At 40.0% G+C, this 25154-nt stretch overlaps 1 long non-coding RNA gene across 1 annotated transcript in view; it reads left to right on the top strand.

Annotated features, from left to right (window-relative positions):
- Positions 1–24851, top strand: part of LOC142421878 (uncharacterized) — an 85743-nt gene extending 60892 nt beyond the window's left edge. The window contains exon 4 of the long non-coding RNA XR_012778996.1: positions 22607–24851. This is a non-coding gene — a long non-coding RNA (uncharacterized LOC142421878). The remainder of the gene's footprint in view (positions 1–22606) is intronic.
- The last annotated feature ends 303 nt before the right edge of the window (positions 24852–25154 follow it).

The following is a 25154-nucleotide window of genomic DNA, read 5'->3' as shown; positions in this document are numbered from 1 at the left end:
GGGAACGCGTGCGTTCGTTTGCCCCCGACGAGATCCCACCATGGAGGGACCGCTGCGTAGGGCGTTCAATTTGTTTATTTTTTTTTTAAGGGGGACAGAGCGACCTGGGCGAGGTGATGTTTTCTGTGGGTTTTTTAGACATCTTGCCAGGACCGTGTAGCCGTAACCCGGCAAATTGTGATTGTCAAAAATTGCGTTTGCAAGATCTTTGTCAGCAGCCACTGTCAGAGCCCAGAAACATGTACTTTGAAAATGTTGATATTAGCAATATTGCACCGCTCCTCTCCAAAGTGTTCACTTACACGCTCTACTAATACGATTGCATACTTTTGGATGAATAATCACATGGGCCTTTGTGTGTCGTTAAACTCAATCTGCTCTTCAGGACCAACGCCAGTGTGTGATGGCCCCGAGTTACTCCTAAGACCGGGCTATGAGCTCTTCTCCCCGAACGATGCTCTCCTTCGTGAGCTGCTCCACTGATTTCAGCAGTGCTTCTTGTGGGACCAAAGGCTGCTCGCCGTGAGCACAGGGCTCACAAGCTGGTCCTCCAGTCCTGCTTCATCCTTCTGCATTCAGAGCAAGGTGGCCTTAATCAGAGTCCCAACCCAAAAACCTTTTGCATATCCCATTTCTGGTGGAGCCAACAGGAATTTTGTGCTTGCAGTTTGAAGAATTAAGCCCCCCCCCCCCCCCCCAGTCCTCAAGCCTGTAAACTACCCTGTCTGCAGGGGAAGGTTAGCATTAAACAATGGAAATCTGTGTGAAGTATCTTGTAGAATTACATCCTCAGCAAGGACTCAGGATTTAGCCCTGCATTAGGCATGCTTTCATGTCAAGATACACTTAAACCTGTGTGAGCTTGCGTGCTTGAATGTATAACACCAGAACAATGAATTGGGGAAAAATACACACAAAACTTTTTGCTAAATTTATATTGATAGATAATTTGGAGGCTGGAGGTTATTTAAATGCTTACACTCATAAGGTATGTGCATCCCTGTGTGAAGATACAGGTAGATATGTGTACATAGAAATATTCCTATTTTGAGTGACAGTGATTTTACGTTTTCATAGCTGAGTATACATGGAAATAAGTTGAACACTGGAAACAGTTCTCAGGTGTTTCTTGCACAGATACGTGTACATATTTATCTGAAAGTGGCTGGGAAGTTTGACAGGCATGATGCTACAATTATTTTCATTGTTGTAAATAACCAGTCATCTGCAGAAGGGTGTGCTGTGCGTAGACCCAAAGCAAAGCTTCTCTTTGTTTATGCTGCATTTAGCTATCTGTCAACCATAGGATATGGGTAGAGTATATTTTAAATGTTAATACTCTAAAGAAAACAAGAGAACCTTAATTGAACGATCTGTTTGCCAAGCTGCAAGGTGTGCGTAGAAACTGTACAAGAAAGATCCATAATAAATCCCTATCTTTGAAACCTCAGGTGCATGTCTGATGAAGGGAGCCTATTGCTAGAAGACAGTGATGCAGAAGGATGTACACAGTACTTTGTATAGAGAAGTATCTGATTTTTAAACAGGAATTTTGGAAAAAAAGCCTTTATATTTTCTGCTTTGGACAGCCAAATTTTGTACAAGGATGACTTGAGTATCATTTGCAAAGTTCAGCTTCTTTCCAAGCATGCTCTGCTATAGAAACAAAATGCATAAATATTTGAAGTATATAACAACACATAGCTTTATGAATACTGGCATGTAACACCAAGTCCCTAACAGGCTAAAATACTGGGTTTATGTTACATTTACCAAAACTTTGATTTCAGTATATTTATTTCCATATACTGACTCACTCCTGCCTAGGTGGCAAGGAGAAGAAAAAGTGCTCATGATGCATTTGAATTGAAAAAACAAGACCTGTTTCACAAGGACTCCACCCCCTGGGATCTCAGTGAATGTATGCCTTATTTCATTTTTCCAATTTTTAGTATCATTATCACACATCATTATTTTTATTTTATTTCACAAAAATTAAAAAGTACCTTTCTATTATGAGGATTAGCATTACCTTTTCAACACATAATGGCCTAGTGTTTTGTCAGGGTTTTATGATTTAAGACCTATCGAAATGAAATGTCTTTATTTGAGAAATGCGTCTGCAGATTCAGAGAGACTACAGGAAAAAAAAAAAGCCTACTTTTAGTAATAATCCTCATGAAATTATTTGGTGCTGTGTTTACTAGTCAGAAGCCCACTGTTGTGATTTTGTGTTATTTTTGTGAAGCTGCTCATTCAGTACCAAAAATATATTATTTTTTTGTTGTTGTTAAACTAAGCAGCAGCCCTTCAGCTATTTCCAAGGAAGGGCAAAAGAGCCAGTGCTGCTAAAAGCCAGTACTGCTTGCTGTACAATACATAAGGCCAATATTAATGCAGTTTGCAAATATGAGATCATATTTTTCTTTACACAAATAAGTGAGCTTTGTAATAACAGAACCTAAATTTGTTATCAATTACAGAACAGTTAAATATATTGTTAGAACTATAGCTAATGCAATCATGTATACGTGAGAATTATGTGAAGTACAGCTGCACTCTTTCATAGGTGATTATTTGTCCCTTGAAGAGTTTCTGGTTATATGTACAATTATAAGATCGATAAAAAACAGCACCTGCAAGCACTGTTTAGCAGATGCTAACTATCACAGGTATGTCATGAGGTCATAACATACCTTAGTATCATATAGAAATTAAATATCCTGTGTGGTGCCTGTATATAGTGCTATCATCTATGTATTTCATGCATTTAGATATGTGGTTGCTGATGCCAGATCTACAGAGAGAATATTAAGATAACCACTTTTTGAAAACTGTGTTGCTGGCCAGTCAGCAGTACTGCAGCCTTCAAATTCCAGGGAGAATTAGCCCAAATCACTGTATGTTTTACGCTTTAAGTAGCTTTTCAGAAAAATTAGATTGCATATGTGAAGTCCTTTGAGGAGATTATTGAAGTATTTTTAAAATAAATATTATGATAATGTCCCTCTTCTAGCTCTATTTTATTTGAAGGCAAAAAGATCTGTCCCGAAATGTTTTAAAAAAAATTAGAAAATATTTGTTTAAAAAAGAAAGTACATGTATATACAAACACATGTATACATACCTCTATATACACACACACTTACTGTACTATAGTCATATGTATATATGGAGTATCCAAGTACATATATAAATATACACACATATACATACCTATCCCTATGTATACACTTACTACATTATATATAAATATGCATATAAATATAGGCAGTATCCTCAAAATTTTTGCATCTATAAGTAACATTTTATGTTTTTCATGTATTAGTACACTGCTACTATAAAAAAAGAATAATATACAGCAAAATATCAAGCATAATACAAACCCACAGACTCATTCTTACCAAGCTTAAGCAAAAACGCCCCCAGCAACAATTTATAAAGTTTGTGTTTTCATTTCTCCTTCTTTACTAGGAAAGATAATAAATAAAGCAGAATAAAAAGCCACTAAGATAAAATATTACTGTGTTGGTTACAATGAATCATTTAATAAGGTTTTGAATATGCCATTTTTTACTTACTTCTGTAGTACTCCTGTGAACAGTCTTCCCCAGCACTACTTATTTAGTCAATGACACGTAAGGTGAGTGAAAATTGCAGAATTAGATGCTGAAAGGAATATTAAAAATCCTAACAAAATCACTGGAGCAATCCTGGAAGATACTGAGTACTTTGCAGCTAATCTGGCATGAACTCATGAGCAGGATAAACTTAAAGTGTGTTCTCAAAGTTAAAGATATACACAGGTTTAAGTAAGTGCTTTGCCGAGTGGGAGAGAAAATGAACAGAACTTTCTTGCCCTGGTTTTCGCAATATTTTGCTATGTTGAGAATGGGTTTTCTGAAACGTGCAGTGTTTATTGTAACAAATTATTTTCTCCTAAGTACATACCATGTAAATTTGTTTTCCCCCTTAGAATAAGAATGAGGTCATTCAACAAAGATAGGACCTGGGTTTTGTTCTCAGCCCTGCCAGAGACTTCTATGTGAAGAAGGTCTGCCTTATGCGGCTAAATTCACTCTGACTAATCAGATTCATGCCCGCTGAAATAAATGTAAACGGTAACATTTATTGCCTTGCAAGACTGTTGAAGTGTTTAATTTGTTAATGCTTGTGCATTACGTTAAAATTTCTCCTGTAGGTAACAACTAAGACACATGGTTGTGCTGTGAGATGGGGTGGGATAACCATATGTGTGGGCATAGAGCTGGTGAACACCAGGTGGTGGTTGGGAGGATGTCCTGGGCGGGCTCTGGACAGGATAATACTGATATTATCCCAAGGACGTCTCTTCACCAGTCCTACTTACTGCACAGGGTAGGTGAAGCACTAGATGAAGGAGGGGAGACAGGCACTGGGCAGGTTTGACTTGCATCTATCCACGTCCCATGAGCTCTGCTCAAACCAATGCAAAGCACGATGAGGTGGCACACTCGAAAAACATCAGCTATGTATTTTGCAGAGCAAAGATTATATTAATTGATGTCCCAAGTAGAGAGGTTTTGCAGTCCCTTGAAGAAATTCAGTGTTTCTGCCTGTGGGGGATATTTTGGAAATACCTGTTTTTCAGTGTATTCCTCAGGCGAAACAATCACTCTTTATAAGCTAAGAATAAAAGTCAACCCTGTCAGGGTTGGTTTAGAAATTTACAGAGAGGGACATAAAATACTGGAGGCCACAATATCTTTAATTCCCACTCCCCTTCAAATTTGGCACCCATATAGAAATCTAAATAGCAACGTGGTCTGTCTCTAGACCTGTTTTCCAGCACTGACTTCCATTTCGTTGTTCAGCTTTCTTACAAAAAGATTAGTGCTAAAGACTGAGCTGTGCCACAGACATGTCCATCCCCACAGCTTCATGTGTATCATTCACCTTTCTGTTAAGTTCTGTTGAGTTTCTATTAATTTTCACAGATGTATTTTATTATTTCCCATGACTTTGTTTTTTCCTCTTGCTCTCCATTACTGTTTTTTTGTCAGTCTTGTACACACTTTACCTTCAGAGGTGTTCCCCTCATCCCTTGCCTCTTGTTTTCTCCATTTTGTCTCCCCTCCCCTGTTCTTTTCCTCCCATTGCATTTTCTCCTGCATCCCTACCGCTGAAGTCTCCCTCCATCCTTCTGACTCTCATCTTGTGTGGTTTCTTCCAGTTTCCCCCACTCACGTGGCCATGCTCAGCTGTCCTGCCTCCGCAGCCACCGGTGCTCTCACCGGGTCCCTGGTATTCACCCTGCAGCCAGCGCTTGCTCACTTGAGCACTGCCAGGCTTTACTTCAGCTGCACAGGACACAATAAGGCACTCCATTGCGTGGTGCAAGTCTCTGGACTTTGAAGGCTAATTGGGAGGCACTTTTCTCTCCGGAGAAGTGCCGTAGGCACATGTGGCTGCTCTTTTGGGTACGAGAGGGCCAAAGAAAACTCTTTATCAGGAGAGCTTAAGCCACCCTTCCTTAGGTAGCCTAAGACTGTGCTGTTGAATCACAGGCTGCCTTACAAGAGCACAGTCTTCATGTGTTATGCACTGCATCTGCATGAGGGTGGAGAGAAGATACCAGTCCTGCGTGCCACCCGGGGAACTTATCCGCTGTCAAATTGCCCAGTCCAGCTTTGCCACAAAACCCATTTAAAAGTGGATTTAAAATGATCACCTGTATGCTTATCTTGAAAATATTTGTTGCAAACATAATTATACGTACACTGTTTAATAGTCTGAGCAATGTATGTACCGTAACAATATTTTTTCCTGCTTTCAACTCTTCAGCCTCTCTTATTTCAATACTTGTGATTTATAAAAATACAGCTGTGCGGTATCGCTCTGTTAGAACCATGACAGGGCCCAAATCCTGTGCTGACCTGCACCATGTACAATTATTAAATCCAACAAGTCACGTTCTGTGAAAGTCCTCCGCAAGGATGCCTGTGCTCGTATAGAAAACTGCCTGCCCTTTCGAGTGCACAAAACAGCCATGAAACAAAGGCCGCTGCACACCCCAGATGCCGGGTTGTGTTCTTCACAGTGCTTTTCACATAAAACCACAGAGCAATGAGAATTGGTTGGGAGGGGTTGTTTTGTTCCTATTGGTATGGATGCAGTGGCCAGAATGCCCCACATACAGAGTGGCCTGGACAGTCACTCCTAACCTAAAGATGTTGGTGCAAACCCTATTCACCCTGCGTGTGGGAAGGGGTGAGTCTCATCCTCAGCTGCTTGTGCACGATCACCTACATACTTCGTGCCGCTAAGCGTTCTTAATCTGAGTAAAATATTTTGCAGCCTTATGAGGTTTTTCTAGGTAACCCGCCATAGTAGTGCATGAAAAATGCTTCTTTACTATTTTATGAAGGCTGGTGTATTTTCAGGCATCACCACATACATTTGTGTTAAGTCAAATCTGCTGAGTGTGTCTGTTTGTGGGCTAACAAAAATGGATACTCCAGCTGTAGGCGTTGCAGTGACCTATTAGCCTGAATTTAATTCCTAAATCTTTCTGTATTTAAAATTTAATTTAGCTACCTGCATGCTCTTCCAATTGATTCTTATTTTATTTATCCATTTATTTCCTCAAGTATCTTCCCAATGAAAGGTTAGGTGACACATTTTAATGAAGGACACTATTCTTAGTTTTAAGCGTCATGTGAAAGTCCCTCAAGTGGAAGTTATTACTCAGAAAGCTCTCTTCTGTAAGGACAGTGCTCACACATACAAGTTTTGGCAAGGATGGGCCCTCAGACCACCGTGAGAATCCTTCCATGGATAAAGTTAGTGGGGTAAGTAATTGTTTGCAGGACTAAGCCCAGATGATACAATGAATGTGAACATGAGAGAAACAGAAGCAGTTTGCAGAGATGTCAGTTCATGATGAATGTCAGTATATTTGGAAAAGGTACTTTACTCTCTGGCATTCATAAAATTTATGCTGTAACTGTATATTGTAAGTGTCAATATAAATTTAAAAAAATCTTTAGATAATATATTTCTAGAGTGAACATAATTCACATAAACCTCAATGATTCAGAATAAAAAGAGAGAGCACCAAGTGCTCGGAATTGCAAACAGTGAAGCACACAAAGCTTTGTTGGCATCTGTGGGACTACTTATATGATGAAAGTTACCTATATACCTAAGTGTTCACTTTATTGTGTTCTAATAATGTCATCTCTCTTTTATGGGAAGCACTAGCGCCCCTTAAAAAGAATAAAGATCCTGCTAAGTTATCGGTGCAGGAAGATCCACTGAGTTACTCATTTTATAAGGGAACGCACATGTGCATTTCTGTTAGTGAAGTCCTCTTCTTTTAGGGCTCGACTGCTTGCACAGCCATCCCTAAGCAGCAAGTAGTGTGCACTAAGTCACGTCAGAGAGACTTCTAGGAAGTCACTATTTCTTATTTTGCTCACCTCTTGCTCTGGAGAATAGTAATCTGTAGGTGACCTCTTCCAGTAGTAAATTACCCCTCACTCCCTGCATCCCTGTGCCTGCTGGATTGCTCAGGGATGTTGTCCATCCACTGCGCTTAGCTCACGCGGTACCTGCTAAAAAGGTGCAAGATGATTGCATGCGGGAGTTGAGAGCTGCTCTTACCCATATGCAGTAAGCTACAACTGATGTTTATTATTATTTTCCAGACTTTCTGTTAGCAGCTAAAGCCAATTGAAATCTTTCTCACTAGATGATAAAATAATTTACAGATTTTGCTTTACTCACCTCACTTTTGTGCCAACACTGCACGTGCAATTATTATTGGGCAGAAGTATAAAACTACGGTATTCTGTTCGCAAATAAATTTACTTAAGAGGGAGAAAAACCTCAGGAGTGCCATAAGGTTCTCCATTTTCTTCTCTAAGGGAACAAAATAGCCCATGCAGAGGGAATGGGATCAGGGCGATGGATCCAGCAGATCCTTCAAACCAGTGACAGGTAAAAAGTGCTCTGGCTGCAGAGCCCTGTAGAATGTGCACAATGTACAGGATGCACAGTAACACAAGTGGCTTAGACGTCACGCTGGCAGAGCCTCTCCGGGTGTCGTGATGAACAGCTCACAGGGCCATGTGGAAAGCCGCATGGAAGCTGAGGATGGAAGCTAATACTGATAAATTGTCAATTCCTTGCAGAATTCTCTGGAAAACCTCAAGGAAAGTGTGCTGTGGAGGCTCGTGTGATTTCCCAGCCTTGAGCCTTCCTTGTTTCCATTTTATGGAGGCTGCTCATATGGCTTTTAGGGGAATTCTTCTCGTCGTACTCGCTGCCATCCTACCTCTTGGTGTTTATGAAGGGAGAAAAGCACCAGGCTGACTTGTTACTTCATGCACTTAGAAAAGCAATGGCTCATTATACTTTGATTTCATTATGACTAAATGTTTGCCCTGATCGCAGTGGAAAGTTTTTCCACAATTTGCTTATTCTGCAATATTTGTGAATTCTTTTCCTTGAAGTATAGACTCTAATTGATCTGTTCACAATATCCTTGTTTAACAAATTATCTTTTTCTTAACAGCCATACTATTGCAGACTTAGCAGTCAAATGACAAGCCAGCTTGTGTTGCTTATGGTCAGGAAAGATCAGAATCTAAGGTACTTAGTTCACCCCATAAATGAAATATTTCTGCCAAATCACAAATATTATATAGTTTATGATAACGTTGTCAAAATACTTCTTTCAAACACTAAAAGTATTTTAAAAATTAAAATTTTTAGAAAAGCATTAATCCATTTTCCCAGTAGGTATCACTGAGAATGAAGACCAACAATATTTATTGACTGAGTCAGTCTTTTCCATTTTTAATGCAAAAATTATAGCCAGGGAAAAAAACCAATTAAACAGAAAATATTTTTTGATTTTGGCTTTGGTGCTTCACTGAAAAAATGAAAAAAAATCCACAGAAAACTAAGGAAAAAATGTAGAAATGCTGAAAAGGCTTTTTTTGAAACAAGTCTGAATTTTTTAGGTAATATAGTTCCTCATTATTTTTTTCTCCATATCCAGAGCCAAAGAGGAGATTGGATTACTCCCCATAATAGTCAGCAAAATTTCCCCCATTAGTTCCTACTTTATGGGAGACCTAGTCCCAGCCAGAAATTGCTCATGACCTGTGATTCATTTTGAGTTGTGTTCGTTTATACCATGTCTCCGAAAACTATCCTCCGTTGCTGTCTGCCGTACATAAAGCATCAGACCAAAATAAGACAACGTTGCCACAGTAAGCTAAAAACAGACTTGGTTTTAATTTAATCCTAAATTATAAGCTTGCAAACATGCTGTGTGACTGCTCAGTGGGCTTGGTGTGACGAGCCAGATGCTTGAGAAAGGAGAAATGTCTTTGTTCTATGCCAGGAAAATTTCTTCCTGACACCAATTTATCGATAAACTAATACTCAGTGCAAAGAGAAGAGCCCTGCTGTTTGTGTATTACCCCTTCCCACCCTAAAAAGTAATTTGCCATGCCGTCAGCGTAACTACATGAGATGGGAATGAGGAGCCGGGGGAGGACTCTGTCTTCCTCAGCACGGGCGTTTGTCCTGACATCGCTCCTGGAGGGGAGGGGAACGCAGGAGTGGCCAAAGCATATCCTCCATAGAGGATGCCAACTTGTTTACCTATAGCAAAAAGATGCCATTGCTGGTCTATACTGATGTGCTCTGCCACGAAGAGCTTTGCAGATCTCTGCTGTATACACTGTGTGTCTGTCTGTGTATGTCTAACGGCGTACTATTAATGTGTAATCCACAAGGCTGATCTTTAGGAAAATTCTGTTGTTTTCCATTAGAAAATACTGCATGCCAGATGCTAACTGTTCCTTCTTCGCAGTGTTTTAACCAATCATGTGCTATTTATATCCACAAAAGAAGTGGCCTCCAAAATGCAACACTCAAATCAAGAAGAAAAACCCTTGCTTCGCAGCGGAGCATCTTGTGCCTCCTTTGGCCGCAGATGCTGATAGGCAACATTTGATCAGCAACGGCTGGCTTTGCTTTTGTTTTCTGTTGTTCAAATGCCAGTGAGGGCCTGATTAGGATGCTGAACATATCGTTAGCAACATTGCTAATAAGTGAACGCTCCCTGGTGCTTATTAGCAGGGTCTCACCGCGTGGTGAAATTGTCATTTCAGTGCAGGGAGCCGGAGCAGGGGAAATGACAGGCGGTGCCGAAGGTCCATCCGTCCGTCCACGCATGTCCACGCTGGAGTTGAGTCACTGGGATGGTGGGACCGGTTGAGGTTCAAGGTCGCTGCTGACATTCAGCTGTCACGGCTTCATTGTCCGCATGCCTTCCCTCCATTGACACATTCAAGGGTACTTTATAGCCGCCACAAAGAGCCAGTCAATTGATACCATTGCACTCCCCGTGCACACAAACCGGGCGCTGTTCGGGACTGTTGATACAGTCTCACGTTTATTCATTAGCGGAGCCATTGAAATTGCGGCTCGCCCAACGCCGCTCCTAACAACGCGGGCTTGCTTGTTTAGTCCAAACATTTAGCTATGTCTTTTTAAAGTTTTGCACGGTGTTCTCTAATTGAGGTAACATTATCTGCATTTTAATGCTAGGCCATTTGTGTCCAATGAAAGATTACCTGAAGAACCCTGACATTTACCACGCCGGTTTAAATACAGGCAGCTGCAGAGAAAAAATATACACAAAAGATGTAAGCAAGGGAAAAAAGGCAGATATTTATTTGTTCTGAAGTCCAATTGCTCAGAAATAGAGTCTGCAGTGAAAAAGGGGAAAACATAAGCTTGGGTCAGGGCAGAGACAGTGATTAGCTCCATTGTTAGGGGCTCTTTAAGCTTCGTTGGTCCTAAAGAAAAACCCACTAATGAATCTATTGAAGGTTGCCAAACTTTGGAAGACAAGTTAAGTTGTGGTGCTTATCTGAGACGTGGTAGTAAAGTATGCTGATACAGAAAACAGCAAATGTGCATCTTCATTAACTGCTTTCCTGCACAAGCCCTACGAAGACTGCTGATGATTGTTTATTCTAAAAATATGCTTTACCTGTAAGTGCAGTTTTTTAATTGAAAACTTTGATTTTGGCAAACCAACGTACAGCGGATGAAATATAAAATAAGTGAGGCTGGACGCGATGTGCTAGAGGAAACTTTAAAACTCCTTTTACTGCTGTTTGCACAATGAGGCCAGAGGAAAGTGTCTTTTCTTTGAACTTGCTCAGGAGACACTTATTTTGGTGTTTGTCTTGATGCTTGATCAAGGACTTGAAATGTGTGCAGCCAGACCTCACCACCACAGTAGACTTCGCCATTGCATTAGTTGCATATCAAAAGCTATTGGTTGCTAAACGCTCTACTCAAAAATACAGGTTTTACCATACAAAGCTATTTCCTCATGTTTTTCTCCTGTATGCTTTCCCGAGTACTGCTCGAGCTCCTTTGTCACAGCGCTGGTGCAGCAGAGGCTGCAGCAGAGCAAACTTCCCACCAGCGTGCCTTGTCTGATGAGGAGGGACCACCTCTAGAGGCTGCGAAGCTGCCGAGACAGCCGACAGGGATGCCAATTAGTGTCAATTGTTGCCATCGTTCTCTGATATGGACACCTGTCCATGGGGAACCAGCCCAAGACCGCCAAACTAATTTGATAGAAACCAATGAATAGGCACCAGCTGAAAACCATCTCCAGTTACACACCGGCTATCTGAACCGGCCTGATAAGGGCTCACGTTAGGCTGTGCAAGCAGAAGGCCAAGCTTCGTTGGCAATGGTGAAGCACTGTATTTGGCCCCTGAAAACATATACTGTCATGTAGGTAACAGCTGATGTTCAGGTGATGGTGTGATTGCCCTGGAGGGCAATGGTTGTCTCCAGGTGAGGTACCACCAATCTACCCTCCACTGGGAGTCCCACCTACCTCCAGCTGGCTTTACACTTTACCTGCCAGACCTCACCCACGGCTTTTTCATTTAATCTGGATATCCAGTGGAAAGCTGCAATCTCAACCTCTCCATCCTCACTGGGTCAATTAGCAGGTTCTAAAATCACCAGATGGGACACCTGGTAACCCGCCTTAGCAGGAGGTCGAGAGAGATTTTCCCGAGGGGTAGCCAGAAAGATCTGGCTGTGGCTGACAGGCTTTTTGCCTCCTTCACAGCCATCACAGGACAGACCTGGTTAGACCTGGAGGCCTAACTCCTTTAAGTGTTATGGTTCAGATAGAGATCCAGCTTTAACTTGTCAATAACCAGTGCAGTTGAAAGCTAAAACAGCTGTTCCTTAGAGATACACTATCTAGTAGTAGATGGTTCCTTTGCAGTGCTTATGAATAATATTGAGGCTATTTAATCCCACTTAGTCTGTGTAATGCTTCCCTTGTACGTCCAAGGCAGTGAAACAGTTCCTGTATTGTCATGATCATGCATCCAAAGGCTCCCAAGTTTGTTACCGTGTGCTTACAAGTGCGTAAGGCTTGACTTCACATCACACTACACCAGTGCAACTGGAAAAGTTTAACTGAGCCTTTTCTCCACTTCTTCCAGTTTTCTTTAAACCAATGCATCCTGGTGTATAGATGAAGCCAACGATGTCCTGCAGCTTGCAAGAAAGCCAATGTCTGCATTTAGGCGTTGACTGAGTTCCCATCTCTCCAGAATGAGTTAATCAACTTCTGCAACTCAGCCTTGCCAGACATTGGGGTTTAACCTGAACGATGTGTGTTTCTGCGTAGTTTCCAGTTTTATAGGTTGCAGTGCAACCTGGATCCTTAAAAGTCCATGTATAAATAGCATATTCTTGTGAGGATACTAATACATTGCCAAAGTCATATTTCATGCTTCATCCACTCCCAAACCGACTCTCAAACAGGCAACAGGAAAAAAATTCAATTTCCTCACAAAGAACACCACTCTGAGTCCCGAGGAGATGGAAACACCAGCTACGTTGTGCATCTGGCCCCGCTTGCAGGAGATGATTTAGGCAGCACCATGACGCTGGTCCAAGGTACTCTGCAGAGAGCAATGGGCTTGGACCCAGATAAATCTTCTCTGACTACTCTTTGAGCTGTGTTTGTTGGGAAAATTAAGAAAAGAGAAAGCAGTGCTAAATTACTGTGAAATAATAGAACAACAACAACAGCAAAGAGCATCGGTGTAGTACAGCAAGGTTATCTGCATAACAAATTTTCCACCACTTTGTATGCATGTATGTGCAAACACAAATGTACTACCAACATCACAACATTACTTAACAAGTGTATGTGTGGGTGTCTTTCTGCCATCAGCATCTGTATTTCTGGATTAATTACAAGGCCATGTTAGTAAAAACAAAAGCTGAACCGTAGGCTTCTGAGTCTGATTTAGCCTGTTTTGGATGTGCTGTAAAACCAGTAATTCCTATTAGCATCAATAGGAGTTGCAATAATCAATTTTTGGAAAATCAGGTTACTTAGGAGTAAAATTTTTCAAAACCTCTAAACAGGTTTATAGGAGAAGTAAAATCTTTTGTTAACCCAACCGACACATTGAAAAAAAAGGGAAGCTTTCAGGTTCATGAACACTTCCTAACATCCCAGCCTCATAAGAGGTATTAACTCTTCCTGTAAACTTTGCCTCTTGCACTGAGGCACTGACCACAACAAAATGGTTATAAAATTGACTTAGAGAATTTAAACATTTTATTTTTATGGGCCTAAAGTTAGGCTTCATTTTTTGATTGACATGACTGTGTACATTCTTGCTTGGGGCATTCCTGATTTATAGTGATTGTGTGTTGGGATTAAACTGGTTTCAAGGCTGTGTTGCTCTTCTGCTTCTTCCTATTTTCTTTTCTTTTTGTATTCCATTTTGTCCTGAGAAACCTGGTATTTCAATGGCTTTTTTCCATTTTGTAGGCCTAAATCTGCTACTGATAAAATCAGTGAGACCTACATCACTGATGTCTAAAGAAGTATGACAAAGCCATATTGTTTGGATAAAATATATCAAGCGAAGGTTCTTCTTGTGATTTTAAAGGCTCGTTCATGCATCAACTTCTTTTATATTTTAACTTGGCTCACTGACACAACTTATTTGCACACTTCTACTTCTTAAATAAGGAGTAAACACCATAATGTATCACACATTCTTCGCATGAGGCCATTCATTAATAAAGGAAATATTTAGCTGCAGCAATATTGCAAAAATAATGTTTGGCCTTTTGTGAATGAATGACAGAGAAAATTTCTGTATTTAGCAGTTAAGAATAGCTCTGGTGGTCTGACATACTCATATATATTGTATCAGAAACCAAGAATTCTAATTCCCTATCCCTTTTTTGACCAAGAAGTCTACATCTGGCCTTAAATGTAGTACTGATTATTTTAATTTTTGTTATAGCCTGCTAATTACACCAAATCATACTCATATATTGTTGGAGGAAGGCTAATTAGCAGCAGTAAAAATCAACCTTCTGAAACTCAAACTGCAATTAGACCAGATTGTAACATTTTTGGAGTTGTAATAGACGCATTTTGTGTTGTTCAAAACTAGACATTTTAATTACATTATCTGGTTCTTTAGATAAACAGAAATCAGTTTTAAGACATAAAAGACTTGCTGGTATAATTTCATTTTACCTTTCAACAGTACAGAGCCAAACCAATCAGTTTATGAAGAAGGAATTCAGGTAATATTTTGTTCTTGCAGATTAAAAAAAAAAAAAAAAAGGAGGGGGTAGATAGGGAGGGAAGAGGCAAAGGGGGTGGGAGCAGCTTAGTGTTCTACTAGTGCAATCTTTCATGGAAGGTTTGCTGAAATACTCTTTCAGCTAATTTTTAATCTAGAATGAGAATTATATGATGGGTTTACCCAGTAATTAGCAAGATCCGTAATCAAGACAACTGATTCTTTTCTACTGGGGAATCTAAGAAACTGAGCGCATCTATTAACAGCGTACAGTCAAGTAGTGTGCAACTGACTTGCTTTGTCATAGCAATGCTAGTAGTGCCTGATAAGAAAAAAAAAAAGCTATCATTGTGTTAATAGCTAAGTTCATGTAAAAATAAAGTAATATTTATCCTGTAGGAGTGGTAACTGTGTTGTACTATTGAATTCAGTAGCCCAAGATGTCATTAGCAATGAACACAACCAGACATGCTGAGCTGTGCCTGGCATAGACAAGCAGCTTGCAGTACCTCAACACATGGTCAAAACGAACTTATTTTTAATATTTGCGTAAATTTGTAAATGATTTTTAGCTCTTTTCGGTATTCTTGTAGTAGATGACCGTGTTGGCATCTTGAACGTTTTGGGGTTGTTTATTGTTTGGCTTGTTGCTGATGGTTAGCAGAAGAGACACTTTCAGGTTCTGTTCGAGGAACCTCAGGGCTCTCTTTTAGGCAGTTCAGCCTAATGGAATTAAGCCTGACATGTTTCAACTCTATTTCTTTATAAAATAAACATAAAACAATGGTTTAGATTTCCAATAAAGCTCTTGAACCATGTGAGACTCAAACTTTCCCTGTTTCTTTACACATCTGTAAATAAAGACCATAAAAGAAGAGTACAACAGGATAAATCAACACGAATTTCAAATCCACTGCAGCATATTAAATGGCGCGGTCTCACTGAAAGAAAGGGCGACCCCGCGGCTTCTTGCAGTTTGAAGCTAATTGTTTTCGTCAGGATGGGAACGTCTGGAAGTCCACTGCAGTGTCCCACCAGCAAGGCTTCAGTAACTGAGCCGGCTTGCGGAGAATGAGCCCACTTTGTAGCGACACAGCGGGCTCAGACACCACCTATTCTGCTCTCCAAACTGTCATGCATAACAACTTCATTGTGCTAAATTGAACTTGAAAGCAACCAAAGGCTATGAGAAGGAGAGGCTATGAGAAAAGCGTGCTGTCAGCGCTGGCAAAGGCTGACCTGGAAAGTAGGCTCAGAGACAGGAGAATAAAAGACCAGGGCCCATGAACGCAGCATATTGTTTCATTTTAAAGTATGATTCCCATACCAGCGAAAGTAGCAAATGTGATGTAAATTTATTTAAATAGATTCCGCTGCTTAAAACTTTGCCAGCCGCTCTCATCCAACTTTCCCAGCTCTCTGATTCGTTACTTACAGTGGGAATATAATGACATATAGTCATCATTGTAACAGCTTCTTTGCAGGGGCACAATGATGATTAATAGCTAGCAGCAAATTTTCACATGGGCTCTGAAGAACTATAGCGTTAAGCAGCCAAACACTCCCAAATCCCCCTTTTCTGTTCCACTGAAAAGTCCTCTCCTTGTACCTTGCAGATATGAACAAAGCCTATCTTAATTCCAATCAGCTTTTCCTCATTCAAAGAAACTTTCTCTTTTTCATAATTGATTCATGTGCATTTTTTTCGTCTTTCACTGTGACTGAGACTTTTCTTTTGCTGGGGGAGGGAGGAAATAATTTCAGTAATAACTTTTTTTGCTTTGTTTTTCCCTCCAAAATATATTTCAAGACATTTTGCAGCTAGTTGAGCTAATGCACATTAAAAAGAAACGCAAAACTGACAGAGAAGCCTTAACTTTCTCTGCATTGAAAGATTATTAACCACGAGCACTGAGGGATGAGCTCAGAGAAACAGCTCTAGCAACATAAGTCAAAGACTGGAGAGCAACAACAATAAGCTGCTTCTATTTATTGTATCAATTCCCATTCCCATGAGAAACTTACAGCTGAAACTGAAACAGATTCATTTTTCCATGCAGAATTATTTGGAAGATAAGATAACTTTGAATAGAAATATTTTATCAGAAATATTTAGAAGTACTTAGAAATATTTTATTTTTATTTTAATGTTTATTCACGGATGTGAATTTTTTGGTTTTCCACAAATGTCCTTTCCACACTGATAGAGAAAAAATAGTTTTAGAACTGATTCAGTCTTCCTTTCATCAGTTTTGGTATGGTATAACTACCCTTTGAGGGAATTACACCTGATTTACACCAGAATGAGCATAGGGCGGATCAGCAGGATTCAATTTTGATTTTTTATTTGGGAAAACACTTTTAAAGGGAAGAAAAATTTCAAAGCAATATTAGAAAGCTAAAATTTACAAAGAATGTCAGTCTGGTTTGCTCCCCCTATGGAGGAAATTGGTTACAATTCTATAGCTCCACATATGCATCACACACACTGTTAATGTTTGACTGGTAGACTTTGCACATTATTGGTCTTCCACTCATGAACTGCTGTACATCAGACTTCATCTGTCCAATCCAGGAAAGTAGTTCCTTGACATTTGCATATTAGATATAAAGTAGACAAGAATGGATTTTGAAAGTAGCGTAGTATCTAAGAATAAATAGTGTTTGCTGAAATAACTTCCTACAGTATGTGAGATGAGCAAGTAAATACACTCATCATCAATCTTCTTTTCCATGCACTTTAAGAGAACACTATGATCAAGTTATCCATAAATTCAGTGAGTTCATTTTCTAGAATAAGCAAAAATTTTCATCTTAATTTTGCTCCGAACATATTGTTTTGAAAAAATATAAAATATCTGTGAATATTTTCTACTGTTTTTCGTTTGTGGAAAATTTTCAGTTGGTTTATTTTGTTTCAGGGATGAAAGCTTCTAGTGAGACAAACAGCATGGCAGACTGGGTTTATGATTTTCGTTGAAAATTTCTCAAGTTTACTTAGGAAATAGCATTGCTTATCAAAATCTCTCAAAAGATCAAACTTCTACTCAAATGCTTTCTGTTGCAGCACTTTGCATGCTGTTTTCCTCCTTTTGTGTGTTTCAGACATTTTTGCCCTGATGCAACTTAGCAGAATTACATATGATCTAATACACGCAACCCAAGACTTTACTCAGGCTCATAGGATATTTTTCAAGTGTTATTAATGTTCAATGAAGTAAAGGTTGTATTACAAGGTTGGGATTCGTTTGCTGTATCAATGTGTGAGATTCTTTCCACTTAATTGAAAGTTATACTGCATTCAGGAAAAATCTTGCATTGTTTTCTACAAGTGATTTCACTTTTGACATTTCAGTTAAATTGTTTGACACTTAATTGAAAGAGTTAAAAATAATGCAAATTCTAATACATATCAGTGACTTGTATTGAATAACACTTCCATTGCAATTATTTAAGAAGGACTATCATTGAAAATATTCCTAGAGAAGTGGAAATCTGGACCTTCATATGGATGAGGGTGATCTGTTCACTGGTTTATGGACCCCAGGTTCCTCAGATGGAGTCACAAACCTACCTGGTGTCTCTGTGAGTGGTGTTTTGTATTTAGAACTCTGAATTTGCTGCAAAATATGTAAAATCTTGTGTAGTCAGTGAACTCCCCATTGACAATGCACCTGAGAAGCCTTATCCATGTTGTTTATTTCAGCAAATACATAGAATACATACACACTCCCGATAGCCTCAGACAGCGGTATGCAGATAAGTGGCATGAGGGGCTAAAATCTCAGATGGCATACCCTTTTCAGGATGTGTCAGCACAAGCACATTCAACATGTCAACAGGTTCATGCATCCTAATGTACCTTTTGGAAGACAGCAGAACCCCAGCACAGCGAGGGTTTTACAGCTAGGAGGCTCATGAAAGCGCATTTGTTCCACTTTTCGGTGCTATGTACTGGTTTCACAGAGCCGAGCTTTATGTAACTGCCATGTTAGGTGGGAAAACTCCTTTTACCAGCAGTCTGTAGTGATTTGTGGGGATAGGTCATATCACACAATTTGCTGAAAATATTAGATGGATCTGACCTAACGGCATGGCCAAATATTCTTGATCCTTGTAGAAGTCTAGCTCTGAATCTCAGGCTCATAACTCCAGCGTACCTTACCCTCTATCTTCTGCTACATCATGAGCTTCTAAGCCATGGACTTCAGCTATCTTCCCTCACATTGGAAAGTGTTCATTCCCCTCCTCCATCAATCCTGAGATATTTTGATATGCAGCAAATCTTTCCATGGTTTCCCCAGCACAGCCCTATTCATACCCAAACAACACATACCTGACCAGTACAGCAGTTGCAGGTTCGCAGGTTACAGGAAAATATTGGAAATATAGATACTTGCTTTTAGTGGAAAAAAAAGTTTAATTTTGCCATCTTTACTCGTGCTGAGTGGTAACTTAAGACTTCAGTGGAAAAACTGCTGCTGTAAGTAACCATGCAGCAGGAATAGGGGTCAGAATCTACTTCTTCGTGGTTTGGGGAGGCAAAAAGTTATCATTTTGTTTCTTTTCCACTCTCATTTGCACTAAATGTATTCCTTCCCTCTTTCTACCTTCAGCCTTACTAAATTTTTCTGCTACCTAGTCTTCTTCCCCAGAACCTATTCTCTCACGTGATTCTTCTCTTTCCTCCATGGTTTTTTTTTTTCCTGGAATCCAGAAAAACCTCATTCTTGTTCCCTGTGCAGTCAGCTGGACTCCTGCATTGCCTTCTTCCACACCCTTTGAACTTTTCTTCTGCTGAGGAAAAGAGGCCATCAGAGGCCCATATCTCAGACCCTCTTTTGCTTCAGAGCAGCATTCCGGTTCATTGCCTCTTTTTGAGTTTGGTGACAGCATATGGGCTTGCGTGTCCTCCATTTTCAGCAGCTTTTAGTCACCTTTTTTAAGGTCACAGTATTATGTAGCATGCCACACTCTCTGTGCATTAAAGATCTCAGACCTGATGTGCTTACTAAAGTGGTGTAATTCTCCCTGTAAGGGCTTACATTTATAAGGAAGAAGGGTCTCTGTATAGTCCTTCAGCTCTTCCTATCTTAAATTAAATTTTCTCATTCCAGATCTACACAGTTACCCATTTCCAAGTTACTCTGTTTTATTATCCAGTTCCAGATCACTACTTGTTTCCTCTGTGGGCTGTCAACCTTGTGATGAACCTAGATTAAATATCTGGATTAAAATTGTGCCAAAGCTGGTGAACAAATACATTTAATTGTCTTGGGAAACAGCACTGTGAATGTATTGGCATTACATTTTGTGCTTAGTTTCAGCTGCAACAGCTTCTGTTGAACAAAGAAGCCCAAAAGCTCTGAAGAAAACCTATTTCAGTTCAAAGTCTACCCAAGTATCCAGAGAACAGCTTTTTACTTCTAAATCTCAGTTCTGAAAGTCATGAAAGATAAAGAAGTCTTGCTGAAGGTTACCCTAGAGTAAGTCCCCATCTGCCATTTCTGATTTTTATTTTTGCCCTGGTTTCTGCATATTCTTTAGGTCATCAGTAAGAGCAATAAATCATAAGTATCATTAATATCATAGACACAGATAACCTGTGACATCATGTTTCTTGAATTATTCTTTTGGTCCCTTGCTGACAATTTCTCTTAATTGCTCTGAAGGTAGACAGTGCTTTCTGTCTAGAATTCAACTATTCCTGTTTTCTCTCACTCTCACCTTTAACCTTTTACTTTCTGACTCTCATGGATCACCAGCCTTTGTATGCTTATCCAATAAAGGACCTTCTCAGAAAGGAATCTCCTCCCAAGCATAATACAATTTACTCCTCCAAACTCTTAAAGCAAACAGTCCTCTGCAAAGAAAAGGAGCACGTTGTACCCTTTACGAGATAAGGAAGCCAACGTCATCCATTATGGGTAGCGTCAGCACATGTTGCCTCTTGCCTGACCGTCATGCAAAACAAAGCTCAGTAAAAGATGGGGAGGATGATGTGAGTAAACACTGAGGGGAACTCTTGTGGCAGGAAACCTGCGTGTGTTGTGGTAGAGGAGAAAAGACTCAGAAAGGACATGGAGAAGCTATGGATTATCACAGCTGATGATAGATGGCTACTGGAGATATCAAAAAGAATCAGTAGGATTAGCATATAAAGGTGTCCTTCCTTCATCAATTCCCAGGAGACAATTCACATTTTCACATTGCAAAAGGATTTTAAAAAGTTTCAAGAGAGGCACTGGGAAATTGGAGGGGGTCCAATTTGGGGCTACCAAGGTGATCAGAGTGCTGGGGAACTTGACATATGGAGAAAGGTTGAAGGAATGGGGTTTGTTCAGCCTGGAGATGATAAGGCTTAGGGGATCAAAGAAATCTCGTATCTAAAAGCTTGTTATAGAGTAGAAGCTGTCCTAGCTTCACAACAATGCATGGTGACAGGAAAAGAGGCAAGGAGCACAAGGTGCTTCAGGGGAAATACTGTCTGGATATAAGAAGAACTTCACTAAGAGCACTCTTAAATACTGGAACAATTTGCCTAGGGAAGTGGTACAGTCTACCTTGCTGGAAATACTCAAGTCTTGGTTTGACAAGGCCCTGGGTAACCTAATCCAAGGCCCAGAAGGTTGGACCAGGTGATCTCTAGAAGTCCCTTCCAACCTAGACTTCTCTATGATTCTGTGACTCATACTAGAACTGACTTTAGCATAGGGTTAAAATCCTAGAATAAGGCTAATTTTAAAGGTTATGTTAAAAATTAGCATACATTTCAAATATCAAAATAAAAACATGTATTTTCAAATTACATTCATTTAACAAGGGTAAGCTGTTTGGCAGTTTTAAAAAAATTGAGGGTTCCAGGCCAATGTGCTCAGTTCTTCAGCCAGCCATTTTCCGCTCTCGCCCCAAATCTCTCTGCCTTGTAGGTGGCTCTGTCAGCTTATCTGTTTCAGCTGTCTATCTGTCAAGCAAGAATAAGATACTGTGAGATTCAGTTAATGTAAATAAGTGACTTTGATGAAAATGTTTATTGCAAAAGCAATCAGACAATATAATTTTGTAAAAACTGAATTTTAATTGTTTTAATTGTATTCCACTGTGACTGGTGTCACTACACATCTTTTATTGCAACTCCCCTTTGATTTTAATTGCTTACCCCCCCCCTTTATTTGTATTTCAAGTCCCCTAATCTCTCTTCTGTTAGTTTTAATCATCAAATCAGCTAGCACTTCCATTTTGCTGCCTCTCATTTCCTATTCCTTATCATTTGTCCTAAAATAGTTCATCGGTTCTCACATCTTACTGCAGTGATGTGCTTTCAACCTCATCTCTACTTGGAACTGATTCTTCTCTATGATCTTGCACACCAAATCCCTTTTCTCTGTTGACCTCCACCCCTAGGTTGTGCACTTTCCAAGACTTACAAGTTGGCAGTGTCTCATTCCTGCAGTGCGTTCTGCTCTTTACTTCTGACAGTGTTGCTTCTACTGGGATTATTGTCTACAGCTATGTTTTTTTATAACGTAAACTCTTGGTCTTTCTTTTCGTCATTAGTATTTGTCTCCTGTAAGACCACAAACACTAGTTTATCTTCAGTCTCTGGAGTCTCATGTTCTTATGCTCTTTTGCCATGGAATTAAGAAGGCCAGGTACCAAGTGATTTCCCACCTTTGCATATGTTTTCAAATGCTATGATTGAAATAACTGTTCATGTCCCTGTTCAAGTGTTGATTTTACAGTCTTTTCTGCCTTTTCTGCAGCTTCATGTCTCTCCTTGCCTCCACCGGAGGACTCACCAAGTCCTTCTCTCCCCTTCCTTTTCCATCATGCGCAATCACATTCTTCCCTATTTCTATGCTCATATCTCCTTTCCTAACGCCTTTGCTCTATTAAAACCTGATGGTTTTGTGCCCTTATCCTGCTCTTATCTTCAGGCACATGATGTGCTCTTGATGGAGAAGAGGCTGGGCAGCAGGCGCTGGAGAAGATGAATGGTGCTTCAGGAGGACTGTCTGAGCTGTTGATGGCAACTTCTCATGCTCCTCTCCTGGACAGGATTCTCACTTTGGTACAGAGTACTTCAATGCCTGATCACCTTGACTCTCTCTGGGATGAACTCCTCAGGCAGGCTGGCTGTTTACTCAAGAAAAATTGAAGAAGAAAATGAGAAATAATTGAAAGACATCCAAATGCTAATGGTCTGTCTCTCCCTCTCCTGGAGCAGGCTTTATGTCTCCAACCCATTTTTCTACTTCACTGAGTAGTACTGGATTACCACCAGCACAATGCCTCTTTCAAGGCTATGCTTTTGAACAGCACTTCTTATTTCAGCTTTTCTTCAGACAAAACCAAAACATTTGGGTCTTATCTCCACAACTCCAGCAAATGCAAATTTAGAATAAGAGGTGAGGCAACTCCAGCACACAATCAGTTACGAACTGTCTGGGGGCTCAAATAGCTTTTGATATAAATTAGATCGGCCTGAAGTGATGATCTCAGTCACCTCTATGTGACCCAGGGGAACCACTGCACTGGATAAAGATCAGGGCAATAATTACATATTTTGCCCTGCCTTACCTGCCTGGTCATGATCCCTCCCTAGCCAACCACCCCTATGGACAAGAAAAGGCAAATGGTAGCATGGAGAACAAAGCCACTGTAACCAGGCTTGTGGGACATGCCTCCTAGATTAATATTTTTTCTCACTTATGAGCACATTGCCATAAATACAACTGATAAGAACATGACCTCATTCTTTCAGGACCCCACCAGAGCAAAGGTGCACATGTAACTCAGGTTTTCCATATGAGTCTCAGCTTTTTCACATCAGCCTACTCTGTCAGGTGCTGACGACAGAAAGTAGATCTGTCAAAAAGTCATAGATCCAGTTCAGGAATCACCTGGGCATTAGGGCTTCCTCATGCAAGGAAGAGGAGAAGGAATGAAAGATGCTGGCTGATCAGGCATCTTTCTCTTCGAGAAAGGAAGAAGGAATTGTGGAAAGTGAGGAAAGTGTAGGCGAAGAAACTGTTGTATTTGTCCAGCTTGCTGGGGAAAACAACATCACTTCAGAGGGCAGGTTGGACAGGAGCAGCCCTTGACTCACAAGTCTTCAGTGATCCAGCCATGAAATATCACAAGGAATGCCCCTGGAAAAGTGATTAAAGAAGCTTGGGTCATGTCAAATATAAAACATAAATAAATGCACTACTGAAGAAAATAAGGAATACTCTAGATCTCTGTACAGCAGAGGCCCACCAGGCACATGGATGAGGATTGCTTTGCCTCAAGGAGGAATTTGATTTAGAGACTGAAGATGCATGAAGACCTAATTTTCTACACTTACATATTTTTTGTTTGCTTACTGAGAACTGACAGCATGCTTATTGACCTACAATGCATGAAAAAGAATCCTTTCTATTAACTGGTATCAATAACAATAAAATTATAGCATACTGACATGGAAAATGGCACAAAAATGGGAATAAATCTGGCATGAGGGAAGGTGATTATTCTTGTCTTCTCTTGTGGAAATTGCAGAGTAAATGCTGTTTTAAGATGGACTAAAATGAAAAGCGGAGAGGGGGTACAGTTATATTAGAAAACTCAGGTGAACCGCAGCTTCTCTTTTTCTGGGATGCTGAGGTGAGCTTCTTTTGGAGCCAGGCTGGCTCAAACAGTGAGGGAAGTAAGAGAACTCCTGTGCAACGGCCATCAGGTGACTGACCTCTACCATTTGTCTCAATGAACTAGGTATGAACTTGAAATACACAGAATGGCATGATAGAGGGATAAAACAAACCTGCTGAAAAACAGACAGAGCAAAAAGCCTTTAAGGATCACAAACAAAACTTGCGCAAATAATGTTAAGTGCTCGTTCACGGATGCAATTCAAGATATGCAGCAGTCTACACTGGGATGGGATTGGACAAAGGGTTATGGAAGTGAAACATTCTCTGCAAAGTGTCTGTGTTTATTTTGTGTGCATTTTCTGCTTTTTAACTGAAAAATAAATCTTGGACTCATGCCTGAGCCTCCTTAGCTTCTTGGTGTGAAAAAATTGTGCTCTGATGCAGAGATGCTAGTTGCTTGTTTTTTGGCAGCTCCAGGAAACAAATTCTGTGAAACACCAGGAATAATATAAAAATGGAGCATCACTGTCAAGCTATCAAAAAGAAATCAAACTTTCAATGTGTAGGTAATAATACTACAATCTACAAAGGTGCTATAATATGTTATGTCCACGACAGTATGTTATAAACCCACTATTTTTTCTGAACAAAGAATCTTTGAAAAGACAACCTTTCATCAGAAGTCTTGGTAAACTTACACCAATGAACTTAATAAAATAGACCTGATGCTACTCTTAAATCTCATAAAATTGCCTACATTTTGACATTTCCTGTATTGGTTCATGTTTCCCCACGGAAATATACCAAAGTCAAAACCAGAAAAATCTTGAAATTTTTTTCATGCTTTTGA

The sequence above is a fragment of the Mycteria americana genome, chromosome Z (genome assembly GCF_035582795.1).
Source record: "Mycteria americana isolate JAX WOST 10 ecotype Jacksonville Zoo and Gardens chromosome Z, USCA_MyAme_1.0, whole genome shotgun sequence".
NCBI classification, from domain to species: domain Eukaryota; kingdom Metazoa; phylum Chordata; class Aves; order Ciconiiformes; family Ciconiidae; genus Mycteria; species Mycteria americana.
This window is presented reverse-complemented; position numbering and strand designations above follow the sequence as displayed.